Source organism: Mixophyes fleayi, chromosome 9, assembly GCF_038048845.1.
Source record: "Mixophyes fleayi isolate aMixFle1 chromosome 9, aMixFle1.hap1, whole genome shotgun sequence".
NCBI classification, from domain to species: Eukaryota; Metazoa; Chordata; class Amphibia; order Anura; family Limnodynastidae; genus Mixophyes; species Mixophyes fleayi.
The window spans coordinates 683,230-701,711 of NC_134410.1; the positions used below are offsets into that span (position 1 = coordinate 683,230).

General features: G+C 38.5%; 1 protein-coding gene across 3 annotated transcripts in view; it reads left to right on the top strand.

Moving 5' to 3' along the window:
* GIPR (gastric inhibitory polypeptide receptor) overlaps nucleotides 1-18,482 on the top strand; it is a 142,229-nt gene that overhangs the window by 2,401 nt on the left and 121,346 nt on the right. For 2 of the 3 annotated variants that reach the window (XM_075186172.1, XM_075186174.1), the window contains exon 1: nucleotides 69-156. The exons of the other annotated variant lie outside the window; for it this stretch is intronic. The gene's annotated coding sequence lies outside the window, so the exon portion shown is untranslated. Of the gene's footprint in view, nucleotides 1-68; nucleotides 157-18,482 lie in introns of those variants that run through there. 3 annotated transcript variants of the gene reach the window in all.

The window sequence follows — 18,482 nt, forward strand, 5'->3', positions numbered from 1 at the left end:
GTTTTACAGATCTTTAAGGACTTCACATGGGATTCTAATTTCTCATATGCGACCATAGATGTCCAATCTCTATATACATCAATCCAATATGAATCGGGCTTCAAATCCTGTAGAGAGTTTTTGGATTTAGATTCATCTGTCACGGATATTCATAAGGTATTCATATGTGACTTTAGAGAATTTATTCTTAACCATAATTATTTTAGATTTTTAAACCATTTTTATCTTCAAACCTATGGGACTACCATGGGTACAGCTTTTGTGCCCAGCTTCGCTAATTTACATATGGTGAGCTGAGAACGCAAATATATATACCAACCTAATGTCTTCTCTAACAATTTAATATTATATAAACGCTATATAGATGATATATTAATAGTGTCGAATGGCAGCTCCAATGAGTTTTATGATTTTTTAACGTATATTGGGAATAACGAATATAATTTGAAATTTACGGCGAGTTTTAACAGCAAACAAGTTGAGTATTTAGACCTTATATTAATGGCGGATGGGAATAAAGTGGAAACAATTTTTTTTATCAAAACTGTGGACACAGTTATCTCCATTTCAAAAGTTGCCATTTGAAGAGGTGGCAAAACAATATCCCCTTTTCGCAAATCAATAGAATAAAAAGGAATGGTAGTAGCCCTATTGAGTTTGAGGAAAAACTTAATATATAATCAGACAGCCTTAAAGAAAGCGGTTATCCAATAGAATTATTGAATAATGCTACTGAGAGGATTAAAGATAAGGATAGGATAAAAATCCTACAATACTCAGATAAACAATTACATACTAAGAATGTACCTTTTATAACTGAGTTCAACAGTGGGGAAAGTAAGATCAGGGGGTAAATGTATGAGGCTCCGGGTTCTTCAACACCCGCGAGTTCGGCGTCTTCGGCGTTTAAATTTAAAGGGGAGCTGCCTTGTAAAGAGAAGTTTCCCTTTACAAGGCAGCGCCGCTTTAAATTTAAACGCCGAAAACGCTGAACTCGCGGGTGTTGAAGAACCCGGAGCTTCATACATTTACCCCCAGATCTACTTTAAATAAACATTGGGGTATACTTAAAAGGAACCCCATTTTGGCTAAAATTTTACTTGAAAGGCTGGTTGTAATCTTTAGGAAGAGCTGGAATTTGAAGGATATGTTAGCCCCCAGCATGCTAAAAAGAGAAATAGTACCCTCTCGTATTCTATCTGATGTTAAAGGGTCATTGAGATGCAATCATTGCAATGTGTGTAGGTAGGTATATGGTTCCAAAAAAACCTTTTTTCTTTAATCATGATAATAGCAAGAAGTTTATAATTAAACATCGGATGACTTGTCAAACCACTTCTGTGATATATATGTTGGAATGTTCTTGTGGATTAAAATATATTGGGAAAACAAAGTGCCCATTAAAATTGCAAATCCAAGAGCATAGTAGAAATATTAAGAACAGAGTTGAGAGTCACTCAGTATCAAGACATTTTGTCGAAAAACATAATGGAGATCCCAAATTCATTAATTGTAGGGCTCTAGAGCATGTGGAACTAAATTCTAAAGGGGGAGAGTTACAAAAGAAACTCTCTCAAGGAGAAATGTTTTGGATCTTTGAGTTGGGCACTTTAACACCAGCTGGTCTAAATGAGAGCTACGAAATAGCCCCTTTTCTATAACCTTTCTTTTAATGCCTTTTATAACTTATATAATCATATATATATATGTATATTTTATAATTTTTTTTATATATTTTATATATTTTTTTACATTTTATATATTATCTGTTATGCTGCTTATTCTGTAGATGTATAAGTGACCAGTACTTATTTATTTATCTATTTGTCTCTCTAATCTTATTGTGTTATTTTGAATTTTGTAGTATATTTATTACTTTGTAGTGGTGATCGTCGGGCACTGTATATATATTGATATGTACCCGATGGTACGAATGTCCCAGTTTCCATGTTAGGAATATTGACTTTCTACAATAAGCCGTTCTTCGGCTTTGAAATTTCTGGGAACAATAAAGTTTCATTGAGTTCGTTGCTCGCACATGTGCACTCTGGTGTGTGAGTGACGTGCGTTAAATCTGTTCTTGTTAGCAAAGTAATTGTATACTAGCGCATGCGCACTGAGCGTGGCGTGCTATAAAAAGTCGGCTATTAGTGCTCTGAATTACCTACCTCCTGTAATAACGGAGACGAAACGCGTTGAGCTGCTTATGGACATAACTCCTTGCCTATACAGATAAGCTTCTTACATACTTTTATTTTGTGAGTGCAATCATTGCATTTTTTACCCAATAAATCGTTGTTGTTACTAGCGCCATCTATATCTCTCTTTTCTGTATATATATATATATATATATATATATATACATACACCTATATAAACATATATAAACACACATGCTACATACTGCCCTGTATACGTCACTCACTTTATACTGACACACGCATATATATAAATATACACACACATACTATATACTGCCTCTATATACATCACATACTATATACTGTCTATGTAAATGTCACGAGCCGCGGCTCTCTTCCTTCTACCCCTGGCGTCCCGGTCATCATGGTAACGGCCGGGACGCCAGGGGTAGAAGGAAGTGAGCCCCTTCCTCTTGCCTCGTCCTGCTTGTCTAGGCAACAACCGGGGCACTCAGCTCTCCCTGCTGCCACGCCCGCCCAGCTGTCTAACGGGAACGGAGGTTATATATGTGCAGAGTGTGATTAGCGGTCACGTAACAGACAAAACAGCTGCACAGTCCCTCCGGGCACTACTACCAGTATAACTGTGTATTGATAATTATCAGTACTTGTAGTAACTGGTGTATAGATTATTATCAGTACTTACAGTAACTGGTGTATTGATAATTATCAGTACTTGTAGTAACTGTTGTATTGATTATTATCAGTAATTGTAGTAACTGTTGTATTGATTATTATCAGTGATTGTAGTAACTGGTGTATAGATTATTATCAGTACTTACAGTAACTGGTGTATTGATAATTATCAGTACTTGTAGTAACTGTTGTATTGATTATTATCAGTAATTGTAGTAACTGTTGTATTGATTATTATCAGTGATTGTAGTAACTGGTGTATAGATTATTATCAGTACTTACAGTAACTGGTGTATAGATTATTATCAGTACTTGTAGTAACTGGTGTATAGATTATTATCAGTGATTGTAGTAATTGGTGTATTGATTATTATCAGTACTTACAGTAACTGGTGTATTGATTATTATCAGTACTTACAGTAACTAGTGTATTGATAATTATCAGTACTTGTAGTAACTGTTGTATTGATTATTATCAGTAATTGTAGTAACTGTTGTATTGATTATTATCAGTGATTGTAGTAACTGGTGTATAGATTATTATCAGTACTTACAGTAACTGGTGTATAGATTATTATCAGTACTTACAGTAACTGGTGTATAGATTATTATCAGTGATTGTAGTAATTGGTGTATTGATTATTATCAGTATTTACAGTAACTGGTGTATAGATTATTATCAGTACTTACAGTAACTGGTGTATAGATAATTATCAGTACTTGTAGTAACTGGTGTATAGATTATTATCAGTACTTGTAGTAACTGGTGTATAGATTATTATCAGTGATTGTAGTAATTGGTGTATTGATTATTATCAGTACTTACAGTAACTGGTGTATTGATTATTATCAGTACTTACAGTAACTAGTGTATTGATAATTATCAGTACTTGTAGTAACTGTTGTATTGATTATTATCAGTAATTGTAGTAACTGTTGTATTGATTATTATCAGTGATTGTAGTAACTGGTGTATAGATTATTATCAGTACTTACAGTAACTGGTGTATAGATTATTATCAGTACTTACAGTAACTGGTGTATAGATTATTATCAGTGATTGTAGTAATTGGTGTATTGATTATTATCAGTATTTACAGTAACTGGTGTATAGATTATTATCAGTACTTGCAGTAACTGGTGTATAGATTATTATCAGTACTTACAGTAACTGGTGTATAGATAATTATCAGTACTTGTAGTAACTGTTGTATTGATTATTATCAGTGATTGTAGTAACTGGTGTATAGATTATTATCAGTACTTACAGTAACTGGTGTATAGATTATTATCAGTACTTACAGTAACTGGTGTATAGATTATTATCAGTGATTGTAGTAATTGGTGTATTGATTATTATCAGTATTTACAGTAACTGGTGTATAGATTATTATCAGTACTTGTAGTAACTGGTGTATAGATTATTATCAGTACTTACAGTAACTGGTGTATAGATTATTATCAGTGATTGTAGTAATTGGTGTATTGATTATTATCAGTATTTACAGTAACCGGTGTATAGATTATTATCAGTACTTACAGTAACTGGTGTATAGATTATTATCAGTACTTACAGTAACTGGTGTATTGATAATTATCAGTGCTTGTAGTAACTGTTGTATTGATTATTAGCAGTGATTGTAGTAACTGGTGTATAGATTATTATCAGTACTTACAGTAACTGGTGTATAGATTATTATCAGTACTTACAGTAACTGGTGTATAGATTATTATCAGTACTTACAGTAACTGGTGTATTGATTATTATCAGTATTTACAGTAACTGGTGTATAGATTATTATCAGTACTTACAGTAACTGGTGTATTGATTATTATCAGTACTTACAGTAACTAGTGTATAGATTATTATCAGTACTTACAGTAACTGGTGTATTGATTATTATCAGTACTTGTAGTAACTGGTGTATAGATTATTATCAGTACTTACAGTAACTGGTGTATAGATTATTATCAGTGATTGTAGTAATTGGTGTATTGATTATTATCAGTATTTACAGTAACTGGTGTATAGATTATTATCAGTACTTACAGTAACTGGTGTATAGATAATTATCAGTACTTGTAGTAACTGGTGTATAGATTATTATCAGTACTTGTAGTAACTGGTGTATAGATTATTATCAGTGATTGTAGTAATTGGTGTATTGATTATTATCAGTACTTACAGTAACTGGTGTATTGATTATTATCAGTACTTACAGTAACTAGTGTATTGATAATTATCAGTACTTGTAGTAACTGTTGTATTGATTATTATCAGTAATTGTAGTAACTGTTGTATTGATTATTATCAGTGATTGTAGTAACTGGTGTATAGATTATTATCAGTACTTACAGTAACTGGTGTATAGATTATTATCAGTACTTACAGTAACTGGTGTATAGATTATTATCAGTGATTGTAGTAATTGGTGTATTGATTATTATCAGTATTTACAGTAACTGGTGTATAGATTATTATCAGTACTTACAGTAACTGGTGTATAGATTATTATCAGTACTTACAGTAACTGGTGAATAGATAATTATCAGTACTTGTAGTAACTGTTGTATTGATTATTATCAGTGATTGTAGTAACTGGTGTATAGATTATTATCAGTACTTACAGTAACTGGTGTATAGATTATTATCAGTACTTACAGTAACTGGTGTATAGATTATTATCAGTGATTGTAGTAATTGGTGTATTATTATTATTATTATTATTATTTATTTATAAGGCGCCACAAGGTTTCCGCAGCGCCGAACACAGTACAAACAATGGACAGTACAGGGAATAACAGTACAGAACAATAAACGAGTAATACCGAGACTTCAGATGCTCCAGGAAAATCAAGAATATTGAGGTTGGAGCAGAAGAGAAGGTAGAGAGACAGGAGGGAGAAGGGCCCTGCTCGTTTGAGCTTACATCCTAAAGGGAGGGCAACAGACAGTAGGCACAGAGGGAGTCAGAGGAGGGGAGCAAGCGCACCCTTTTCAAAGGAGGATCTAGGAGATGAGAGCGAGCATGGAAAGAGGGTTAAGTGGAGGGCTGGTAAGCCTTGAGGAAGAGATGAGTTTTGAGTGCCCGTTTGAAGGAGCACAAGTTAGGGGATAGACGGATGGAGCGAGGGAGGTCATTCCAGTGCAAGGGGGCAGCTCGGGAGAAGTCTTGAATTCTGGAGTGGGATGAGGTTATTAGAGTGGAGGAGAGGCGACGGTCATTGGCCGAGCGCAGGGAACGGGCGGGTGTGTGGATGGAGAGGAGATTGGAGATGTAAGGTGCAGTAGACTGGGAGAGGGCCTTGTAGGTGAGGGTAAGAAGTTTGAAAAGAATTTGATAGGGTAAGGGGAGCCAGTGAAGGGCAAGGCAGAGAGGGGAGGCAGAAGAGGAGCGGCGAGAAAGGAAGATAAGCCTCGCCGCCGCATTAAGTATAGAACGAAGGGGGGCAAGGCGAGAGCGGGGGAGGCCGGTGAGGAGAAGATTGCAATAGTCCAGCCGGGAAATGATGAGCGCGTGGATAATAGTTTTGGTTGCTTCATTAGATAGGAAGGGCCGGATGCGGGCAATGTTACGAAGTTGAAAGCGACAGGATTGCGCAAGAGATTGAATGTGGGGGGTAAAAGAGAGGGAGGAGTCGAGGGTAACGCCCAGGCAGCGTAGTTGGGGGACGGAGGAAATGGTGGAGTTGTTAATAGTGATGGAGAGATCCAGATGGGATAAGGACTTGGACGGAGGGAAAACAATAAGTTCAGTTTTTTCAATGTTAATTTTGAGAAAGCGAGAGGACATCCAAGAGGAGATGGCAGAGAGGCAGTCAGATACACGGGAGAGGAGGGGAGAGGAAAGATCAGGAGAAGAGATGTAAAGTTGAATATCATCGGCGTATAGGTGATACTGAAGGCCGAATGAGGTGATGAGAGCACCAAGAGAGGAAGTATAGAGTGAGAAGAGTAGAGGGCCAAGAACAGAGCCCTGAGGGACTCCAACAGGGAGGGCAGAGGGGGGGGAGGATGAACCGGACATAGTTACAGAGAAAGAGCGGTTGGCGAGATAGGAGGTGAACCATGTAAGGACAGAGCCAGAGAGACCGAGAGAGTGAAGTGTCTGCAAGAGGAGAGGGTGGTCCACGGTGTCAAAGGCTGCGGATAGGTCCAGGAGGATGAGCAGGGAGAAGTGACCCCTGGATTTAGCAGAGAGGAGATCATTTGTTACATTGGTCAGGGCAGTTTCAGTAGAGTGGAGGGGGCGGAAGCCAGATTGAAGAGGGTCAAGGAGGGAATTGTCAGAGAGGTGACAGGTGAGCCGATTGCAAACAATACGCTCGAGAAGTTTAGAGGCATAGGGGAGAAGAGAAATGGGGCGGTAGTTGGCGAGTGTGGTGGGATCGAGATTAGGTTTTTTTAGAATGGGAGAGATGAGGGCATGTTTGAAGGAAGAGGGGACAGTACCAGTGGAGAGAGACAGGTTGAAGAGGTGAGCTAAGTAAGCGCAGACAGTGGGGGAGAAGGAGCGAAGAAGGTGAGAGGGGATGGGATCCAGGTGACAGGTAGAAGGGGGAGAAGAAAGAATGAGGGAGTGGACTTCATCGCCCGTAGTAGGGCGGAAGGAGTCCCAGGGTGGGATAAGGGGAGAGGGAGGAGCAAAGAGAGGGGCCGGAGAGGAAGGGGATGAGGATATATCGAGTCGGATAGACTCAATTTTGGAGGAGAAAAATGAGGCAAAATCTGTAGCAGAGAGGGAGAGTGGGATAGGAGGAGGGGGAGGGGTGAGGAGAGAGGTGAATGTGGCAAAGAGGCGGCGGGGATTAGAGGACTGAGAAGAAATGAGGGATTTAAAGAAAGATTGTTTAGAGAGGGAGAGGGCGGAGCAGTAGGAGGAGAGGATAAACTTGAAGTGGAGGAAGTCAGCCAGGGAGCGAGATTTCCTCCAAAGGCGTTCAGCAGCACGAGTGCACTTCTGGAGGAAGCGGGTGGAATTAGAGTGCCAGGGTTGGGGAATTAAGCAGCGGCGGCGGACAGAGGTGGCAGGGGCAATAGCGTCCAAGGCAGTGGTGAGAGAGTGGTTGTAGAGAGAGGTGGCGTTATCAGGGCAGACCAGGGAGGGAAGAGGGGATAGCAGAGTTTCAAGAGAGGAGGAAAAGGAAGTAGGGTCAACAGCAGCAAGATTACGCCTAGTGAGGGTAGTTTTAGGGAGGGGGTAAGCAGGGGAAGAGGACAGATTGAAGGAGAGTAGATGGTGGTCAGAGAGTGGGAAGGGAGAGTTGGAGAAGTCAGAGAGATCACACAGATGAGAGAAAACAAGGTCAAGGGAGTGACCAAGGCAGTGGGTGGGGGAAGAGGTCCACTGCGTGAGGCCAAGGGAGGAAGAAAGGGCGAGAAGTTTAATGGAGGCAGGGTCAGAGGGGAGATCAATAGGGATGTTAAAGTCTCCAAGTATGATGGAGGGGAGGTCAGAAGAGAGGTAGTGGGGAAGCCAAGCAGCAAAGTTGTCGAGAAAGAGGGAAGTGGGGCCAGGGGGGCGGTATATGACTGAGACACGGAGGTGAATGGGGCAGAAGAGGCGGATGGAATGGACTTCAAAGGAGGAGAAAGAGAGGGAAGGTTCAGAGGGAATAACCCGAAAGGTGCAGTTAGGGGAAAGGAGGATACCCACTCCCCCACCTGGACGGTCATCCGGTCTGGTGGAGTGGGTGAATGAAAGGCCACCATGGGAGAGAGCGGCGGGGGAAGCAGTGTCAGCTGAGGAGAGCCAGGTTTCGGTGATGGCAAGGAGGTTGAAAGAGTTGGAGATGAAGAGGTCGTGGATGGCCGGCAGTTTGTTGCGGATAGATCTAGAGTTCCAGAGGGCACAGGAGAACGGGAGGGAGGGAAGAGGAGTGATGTGGAGGAGATTTGCAGGGTTGATGGAGCGAGGGGGAACATTAAGGTAGGGACGGGGAGGGAGGCTAGGTGAGAGGATGGGAATAGGACAGGAGCGCGGAGGCATGGTGAGAGACTGGAGACAGTGGATGGTGGAGGGGGAGAGAAAAAGGTAGAAGAAGCAGGAGGGGTGGAGAGGCAGTGGTGAGGACAACAATAGACAAGCGGTCGCGCAGCACGCTGGTAATACAATGAATAAAAGAAATAAAAGTAACAGTAATAAAATAAGTAACAGTAATAAAATAAGGAGAAAAAGTTGCAGGCAAAAACAGTTACAATTAGGTATCGCTAAAGCAAAAAGGACATGGTGAAATACTAGGCAAAAACAATAGGAAGCGAGAGAAAACAAAAGGCAATACTAATGACACAATACCAGGCAGAGAGGACGGGGCACACTAGGTGCAGGTGGTGTATTGATTATTATCAGTATTTACAGTAACCGGTATATAGATTATTATCAGTACTTACAGTAACTGGTGTATAGATTATTATCAGTACTTACAGTAACTGGTGTATTGATAATTATCAGTGCTTGTAGTAACTGTTGTATTGATTATTAGCAGTGATTGTAGTAACTGGTGTATAGATTATTATCAGTACTTACAGTAACTGGTGTATAGATTATTATCAGTACTTACAGTAACTGGTGTATAGATTATTATCAGTACTTACAGTAACTGGTGTATTGATTATTATCAGTATTTACAGTAACTGGTGTATAGATTATTATCAGTACTTACAGTAACTAGTGTATTGATAATTATCAGTACTTGTAGTAACTGTTGTATTGATTATTATCAGTAATTGTAGTAACTGTTGTATTGATTATTATCAGTGATTGTAGTAACTGGTGTATAGATTATTATCAGTACTTACAGTAACTGGTGTATAGATTATTATCAGTGATTGTAGTAATTGGTGTATTGATTATTATCAGTATTTACAGTAACTGGTGTATAGATTATTATCAGTACTTACAGTAACTGGTGTATAGATTATTATCAGTACTTACAGTAACTGGTGTATAGATAATTATCAGTACTTGTAGTAACTGTTGTATTGATTATTATCAGTGATTGTAGTAACTGGTGTATAGATTATTATCAGTACTTACAGTAACTGGTGTATAGATTATTATCAGTACTTACAGTAAGTGGTGTATAGATTATTATCAGTGATTGTAGTAATTGGTGTATTGATTATTATCAGTATTTACAGTAACCGGTGTATAGATTATTATCAGTACTTACAGTAACTGGTGTATAGATTATTATCAGTACTTACAGTAACTGGTGTATTGATAATTATCAGTGCTTGTAGTAACTGTTGTATTGATTATTAGCAGTGATTGTAGTAACTGGTGTATAGATTATTATCAGTACTTACAGTAACTGGTGTATAGATTATTATCAGTACTTACAGTAACTGGTGTATAGATTATTATCAGTACTTACAGTAACTGGTGTATTGATTATTATCAGTATTTACAGTAACTGGTGTATAGATTATTATCAGTACTTACAGTAACTGGTGTATTGATTATTATCAGTACTTACAGTAACTAGTGTATAGATTATTATCAGTACTTACAGTAACTGGTGTATTGATTATTATCAGTACTTGTAGTAACTGGTGTATAGATTATTATCAGTACTTACAGTAACTAGTGTATAGATTATTATCAGTACTTACAGTAACTGGTGTATTGATTGTTGTCAGCAATTATAGTAACTGTTGTATAGATTATTATCAGTACTTACAGTAACTGGTGTATAGATTATTATCAGTACTTACAGTAACTGGTGTATTGATTATTATCAGTACTTGTAGTAACTGGTGTATAGATTATTATCAGTACTTACAGTAACTGGTGTATAGATTATTATCAGTACTTACAGTAATTGGTGTATAGATTATTATCAGTACTTACAGTAACTGGTGTGTTGATTATTATCAGTACTTACAGTAACTAGTGTATTGATTATTATCAGTACTTACAGTAACACGTGTGTTGATTATTATCAGTGATTGTAGTAATTGGTGTATTGATTATTATCAGCAATTATAGTAACTGGTGTATTGATAATTATCAGTGATTGTAGTAACTGGTGTATAGATTATTATCAGTACTTACAGTAACTGGTGTATTGATTATTATCAGTACTTACAGTAACTAGTGTATAGATTATTATCAGTACTTACAGTAACTGGTGTATTGATTATTATCAGTACTTGTAGTAACTGGTGTATAGATTATTATCAGTACTTACAGTAACTAGTGTTTAGATTATTATCAGTACTTACAGTAACTGGTGTATTGATTGTTGTCAGCAATTATAGTAACTGGTGTATAGATTATTATCAGTACTTACAGTAACTAGTGTATTGATTATTATCAGTACTTACAGTAACAAGTGTATTGATTATAATCAGTGATTGCAGTAATTGGTGTATTGATTATTATCAGCAATTATAGTAACTGGTGTATTGATAATTATCAGTGATTGTAGTAACTGGTGTATAGATTATTATCAGTACTTACAGTAACTGGTGTATTGATTATTATCAGTACTTACAGTAACTAGTGTATAGATTATTATCAGTACTTACAGTAACTGGTGTATTGATTATTAGCAGTACTTGTAGTAACTGGTGTATAGATTATTATCAGTACTTACAGTAACTGGTGTATAGATTAGTATCTGTACTTACAGTAACTGGTGTATAGATTATTATCAGTACTTACAGTAACTGGTGTATTGATTAGTATCAGTACTTACAGTAACTAGTGTATAGATTAGTATCAGTACTTACAGTAATTGGTGTATAGATTATTATCAGTACTTACAGTAACTGGTGTATTGATTATTATCAGTACTTACAGTGACTAGTGTATTGATTATTATCAGTACTTACAGTAACTAGTGTATTGATTATTATCAGTGATTGTAGTAATTGGTGTATTGATTATTATCAGCAATTATAGTAACTGGTGTATTGATAATTATCAGTGACTGTAGTAACTGGTGTATAGATTATTATCAGTACTTACAGTAACTGGTGTATTGATTATTATCAGTACTTACAGTAACTAGTGTATAGATTATTATCAGTACTTACAGTAACTGGTGTATTGATTATTATCAGTACTTGTAGTAACTGGTGTATAGATTATTATCAGTACTTACAGTAACTAGTGTATAGATTATTATCAGTACTTACAGTAACTGGTGTATTGATTGTTGTCAGCAATTATAGTAACTGGTGTATAGATTATTATCAGTACTTACAGTAACTAGTGTATTGATTATTATCAGTACTTACAGTAACAAGTGTATTGATTATAATCAGTGATTGCAGTAATTGGTGTATTGATTATTATCAGCAATTATAGTAACTGGTGTATTGATAATTATCAGTGATTGTAGTAACTGGTGTATAGATTATTATCAGTACTTACAGTAACTGGTGTATTGATTATTATCAGTACTTACAGTAACTAGTGTATAGATTATTATCAGTACTTACAGTAACTGGTGTATTGATTATTAGCAGTACTTGTAGTAACTGGTGTATAGATTATTATCAGTACTTACAGTAACTGGTGTATAGATTAGTATCTGTACTTACAGTAACTGGTGTATAGATTATTATCAGTACTTACAGTAACTGGTGTATTGATTAGTATCAGTACTTACAGTAACTAGTGTATAGATTAGTATCAGTACTTACAGTAATTGGTGTATAGATTATTATCAGTACTTACAGTAACTGGTGTATTGATTATTATCAGTACTTACAGTAACTAGTGTATTGATTATTATCAGTACTTACAGTAACTAGTGTATTGATTATTATCAGTGATTGTAGTAATTGGTGTATTGATTATTATCAGCAATTATAGTAACTGGTGTATTGATAATTATCAGTGACTGTAGTAACTGGTGTATAGATTATTATCAGTACTTACAGTAACTGGTGTATTGATTATTATCAGTACTTACAGTAACTAGTGTATAGATTATTATCAGTACTTACAGTAACTGGTGTATTGATTATTATCAGTACTTGTAGTAACTGGTGTATAGATTATTATCAGTACTTACAGTAACTAGTGTATAGATTATTATCAGTACTTACAGTAACTGGTGTATTGATTGTTGTCAGCAAATATAGTAACTGGTGTATAGATTATTATCAGTACTTACAGTAACTAGTGTATTGATTATTATCAGTACTTACAGTAACAAGTGTATTGATTATAATCAGTGATTGCAGTAATTGGTGTATTGATTATTATCAGCAATTATAGTAACTGGTGTATTGATAATTATCAGTGATTGTAGTAACTGGTGTATAGATTATTATCAGTACTTACAGTAACTGGTGTATTGATTATTATCAGTACTTACAGTAACTAGTGTATAGATTATTATCAGTACTTACAGTAACTGGTGTATTGATTATTAGCAGTACTTGTAGTAACTGGTGTATAGATTATTATCAGTACTTACAGTAACTGGTGTATAGATTAGTATCTGTACTTACAGTAACTGGTGTATAGATTATTATCAGTACTTACAGTAACTGGTGTATTGATTAGTATCAGTACTTACAGTAACTAGTGTATAGATTAGTATCAGTACTTACAGTAATTGGTGTATAGATTATTATCAGTACTTACAGTAACTGGTGTATTGATTATTATCAGTACTTACAGTAACTAGTGTATTGATTATTATCAGTACTTACAGTAACTAGTGTATTGATTATTATCAGTGATTGTAGTAATTGGTGTATTGATTATTATCAGCAATTATAGTAACTGGTGTATAGATTATTATCAGTACTTACAGTAACTGGTGTATTGATTATTATCAGTACTTACAGTAACTAGTGTATAGATTATTATCAGTACTTACAGTAACTGGTGTATTGATTATTATCAGTACTTGTAGTAACTGGTGTATAGATTATTATCAGTACTTACAGTAACTAGTGTATAGATTATTATCAGTACTTACAGTAACTGGTGTATTGATTGTTGTCAGCAATTATAGTAACTGGTGTATAGATTATTATCAGTACTTACAGTAACTAGTGTATTGATTATTATCAGTACTTACAGTAACAAGTGTATTGATTATAATCAGTGAATGCAGTAATTGGTGTATTGATTATTATCAGCAATTATAGTAACTGGTGTATTGATAATTATCAGTGATTGTAGTAACTGGTGTATAGATTATTATCAGTACTTACAGTAACTAGTGTATAGATTATTATCAGTACTTACAGTAACTGGTGTATAGATTATTATCAGTACTTACAGTAACTAGTGTATATATAATTATATTTTGTATGTTCTTTTTCTGTGACCGTTACATCTGCCAGTGTGGTGACTGTTTAGAAGTAGATATTCTCAGATGAAACTGTTTGTATTGTTGATATCTAATTTAGTATCTTTAAGGTACTGAATAAAATGTAATAAGTTTCCCTCGTGCTCCTTCACTAAGGAGACTCCAAGTTGAAACCCGTTTATTGCAGGATATCTGCACTGAGATCACCTAACGCTTCTGAATGATGTCTGAGCATACGTGAGTGCTGCGTTTATATAGCATTATACATTAACAGGTCAGATGCTAATCACACTCTGCACATATATAACCTCTGTTCCTGGGATCTGATAGATATATATATATATATATACTGCCATCATCAACTAATCATAGTGCCAGAATTAGCACAATTGTTTTATGTGTCTTGAGATAATTATGATCGGTTCTTAATATTTAATCTCTGCTAGTCTGTCCTATTGTATATTTGATATTGGGTGGATGGTGGTGGGAGGGAGGTATTAGTCACATAGTACAGATTGGAGCACCTAATTTCGCACCAGCATTGAAAGATGAGATTTTGCTTTGTTTGACGAGATTATTTAAATGACATAAAGATTTGGTGATGGTACAGGGCTGTTAGTTGCTTTGCATCCTTTTTCTCCACCACAAAAATACTTGAATTATCTACCACCTCAGAGGGGCTGGAGATCTGGTCTCATCCTATAATTATAATGGGCGCATTTTGCAGTTTCCAGCTGTACTTCTGCAGGAATTGTATCTCTAAGTGAACAACGACCACACAACAGCTCTGAGGTCCTCTCAGTCTCATGATAAACATAAGGGGCCTGATTCATTAGTGATCTTATCTTGTACAAAAGTTAAGATGCTTATTTTAAGAAGAAACGGGGAGATAAGAGTGAAGTTAAGATGGATTTTCAAATTCTTCACTTACGCAGTGGATTTTGCTTCTTATCTCCTTTTTCTGAGCATGCACAGGGTGGATTTGCTTAAGATAAGCAAAAAACGGCAGATAGGATCACTAATGAATCAGGCCCAAGATGAGGGATGAATAATAAAAGGACTGTGAGTTAGTTGAGCATTGATTTGATGTTTTTACTGTTTTCATTATGTGCAGTTTCTGTGTCCTTATAAACTTGAGGTGGCGCCGAGACGCCATAGGACAAGTTTCACTGTTTTCCTGATGCAGCGTTAGGTGGGTGTTACAGTGTTAATGTTCGTGAAGCTCATTATAAAGCGTAACAGGGTCTGTTAGCTGGAAATGAGCCTCTATCACATGAATAGATGTCCCGGTGACCCGTGTCTGAGGTATCCGCAGTCATCTCTCAGCCCTGTACTGATGCTGCCCTTACTGTGACCACACAAGACTCCAGCCAGAGATTTCCTCTTTTAGTCTCACTAAATGGAAACAAAACATTTAGACGCAATTAATGATTATAATACCTGGAAATGATCTGACAGAGGACATGTTGGTCCATTCAATTATTGCCGAAAAACATTTACTGAAACATGAGATAATATTGTGCTTCAAAACTCAGGTATCCGCGTACGTGATTCTTTAATCATCAAATCTTTATGTCAACAATCAACACACCAGTTACTGAAATCTTGTCCCTACAAATAGTACGTGATTCTTTAAATGAGATTACGCCGTACGACCACCTCCGTCGCTGCAGCCTAAGCGGCTCCCAATCATGGGGGTTACTGCAAATAAGAAGAGAAACAATGCGGTGCGTGCTGAAGAAAACGCCGTAGTGTGTCCGATATATTGCACGTTATCATTCATACCTATATACGTTTATATCTTTTATTGAATAGCTAAGAAATAAACTAAAACCCTAATTATTAATGGACATAATTTAACCTGGTGAGTGAGCAGCCATTTATTCCGCTCACAACTGAGTTTAGCTTCTATTATAAGACTTATTTTTATGAAAAAACCAGAAGAACAAGGTCATAATATTTCCTTATAAACCCAGAATGATATCATTACATATTGTCATACATGTAGGCAGGGTACTGTGAGCCCCCCCAAGTTCTTACCTCCTTCCTGATCCGTCCTTTCTTCAGGTGTTCTTCCCTCACTCCCTGTGGTGCTTCCGCAGCGCGCTGTAGTCTCCTTACTGAGATCTCGTGTGAGTGAGACTATGACTCATAGTATCACTCTCACAAGATCTCCTCAGGAAGGAGATTACTGCACGCCGCGGAAGCACCACAGTGACAGCAGGCAGCTAACAGCATAACATTTGCTGTTAGCTGCCTGCCATTCTCCTTGACCAGATGCGAGCCTGGGGCGGGGATGCCTCCGACTCGATGAATGCCGGTGGGCCCCCGAGATGCCGAAGGCCGCTGGGCTCTAGCCCAGTTAGACCTCGGTTTAATCCGGCTCTGCATGTGGGACATGGCAGCATATGATTGGACAGGAGTGCGAGATGGTAGCATATGGTAGGACAGGAGTGGGAGGTGGCAGCATATGATTGGACAGGAGTGCGAGATGGTAGCATATGGTAGGACAGGAGTGGGAGGTGGCAGCATATGATTGGACAGGAGTGCGAGATGGTAGCATATGGTAGGACAGGAGTGGGAGATGGCAGCATATAATAGAACAGGAGTGGTGGGCGGCAGCATATGGTAGGACAGGAGTGGGAGATGGCAGCATATTATAGGATAGAAGTGTGAGATGGTAGCATGTGGTAGGACAGGAGTGGGAGATGGCAGCATATGATAGGACAGGAGTGAGAGGCGGCAGCATATGGTAGGACAGGAGTGGGAGATGGCAGCATATAATAGGACAGGAGTGAGAGGCGGCAGCATATGGTAGGACAGGAGTGGGAGGTGGCAGCATATGATTGGACAGGAGTGCGAGATGGTAGCATATGGTAGGACAGGAGTGGGAAATGGCAGCATATAATAGGACAGGAGTGGGAGGCGGCAGCATATGGTAGGACAGGAGTAGGAGGTGGCAGCATATGATAGGACAGGAGTGGGAGGTGGCAGCATATGATTGGACAGAAGTGCGAGATGGTAGCATATGGTACGACAGGAGTGGGAGATGGCAGCATATAATAGGACAGGAGTGGGAGGCGGCAGCATATGGTAGGACAGGAGTAGGAGATGGCAGCATATGATAGGACAGGAGTGGGAGGTGGCAGCATATGATTGGACAGAAGTAGGAGATGGCAGCATATGATAGGACAGGAGTGGGAGATGGCAGCATATGATAGGACAGGAGTGGGAGATGGCAGCTGATGATAGGACAGGAGTGGGAGGCGGCAGCATATGATAGGACAGGAGAGGGAGGTGGCAGCATATAATAGGACAGGAGTGGAAGGTGGCAGCATATGATTGGACAGGAGTGGGAGGTGGCAGCATATGATTGTATAGGAGTGGTAGGCGGCAGCATATGATAGGACAGAAGTGGGAGGTGGCAGCATATGATAGGACAGGAGTAGGAGATGGCAGCATATGATAGGACAGCAGTGGGAGGCGGCAGCATATGATAGGACAGGAGTGGGAGGTGGCAGCATATGATAGGACAGGAGTGGTAGATGGCAGCATATGATAGGACAGCAGTGGGAGGCGGCAGCATATGATAGGACAGGAGAGGGAGGTGGCAGTATATGATAGGACAGGAGTGGGAGGTGGCAGCATATGATTGCACAGGAGTGCGAGATGGCAGCATATGATAGGACAGGAGTGGGAGCTGGCAGCATATGATTGGACAGGAGTGGGAGGTGGCAGCATATGATTGTATAGGAGTGGTAGGCGGCAGCATATGGTAGGACAGGAGTGGGAGGTGGCAGCATATGGTAGGACAGGAGTGGGAGGCGGCAGCATATGGTAGGACAGGAGTAGGAGGCAGCAGCATATGGTAGGACATGAGTAGGAGATGGCAGCATATGATAGGACAGGAGTGGGAGATGGCAGCATATGATAGGACAGGAGTGGGAGGCGGCAGCATATGATAGGACAAGAGTAGGAGATGGCAGCATATGATAGGACAGGAGTGGGAGATGGCAGCATATGATAGGACAGCAGTGGGAGGCGGCAGCATATGATAGGACAGGAGAGGGAGGTGGCAGCATATGATAAGACAGGAGTGGGAGGTGGCAGCATATGGTAGAACAGGAGTAGGAGATGGCAGTATATGATTGAACAGGAGTGGGAGGCGGCAGCATATGGTAGGACAGGAGTAGGAGACGGCAGCATATGGTAGGACAGGAGTGGGAGGTGGCAGCATATGGTAGGAGAGGAGTGGGAGGTGGCAGCACATGATAGGACAGGAGTAGGAGACGGCAGCATATGGTAGGACAGGAGTGGGAGGTGGCAGCATATGGTAGGACAGGAGTGGGAGGTTGCAGCATA